Raw genomic sequence first — 219 nt, 5'->3', positions numbered from 1 at the left:
CCCCCCACCGGCAGCTCACCGCCGGCGGGCGCGGGGCGGGGGACCACCACCGGGGAACCGGGAAGCGATACGCACTGGCGGGAGGCGCGGCCCCGAGCCAGCAGCCGGAGGGACGCGGCGAGGCCAGGGCAGGGCGGCGGCGGCGGGGGAGACGCGGGCACCGGGAAGGCGGCGGTGGCGGCGGCGGCGCGGAGGGGGATCGGACCCCCCCGCGGTCGC

Source organism: Loxodonta africana, unplaced genomic scaffold, assembly GCF_030014295.1.
Source record: "Loxodonta africana isolate mLoxAfr1 unplaced genomic scaffold, mLoxAfr1.hap2 scaffold_101, whole genome shotgun sequence".
NCBI classification, from domain to species: domain Eukaryota; kingdom Metazoa; phylum Chordata; class Mammalia; order Proboscidea; family Elephantidae; genus Loxodonta; species Loxodonta africana.
Note: the sequence above shows the minus strand (reverse complement) of the source record.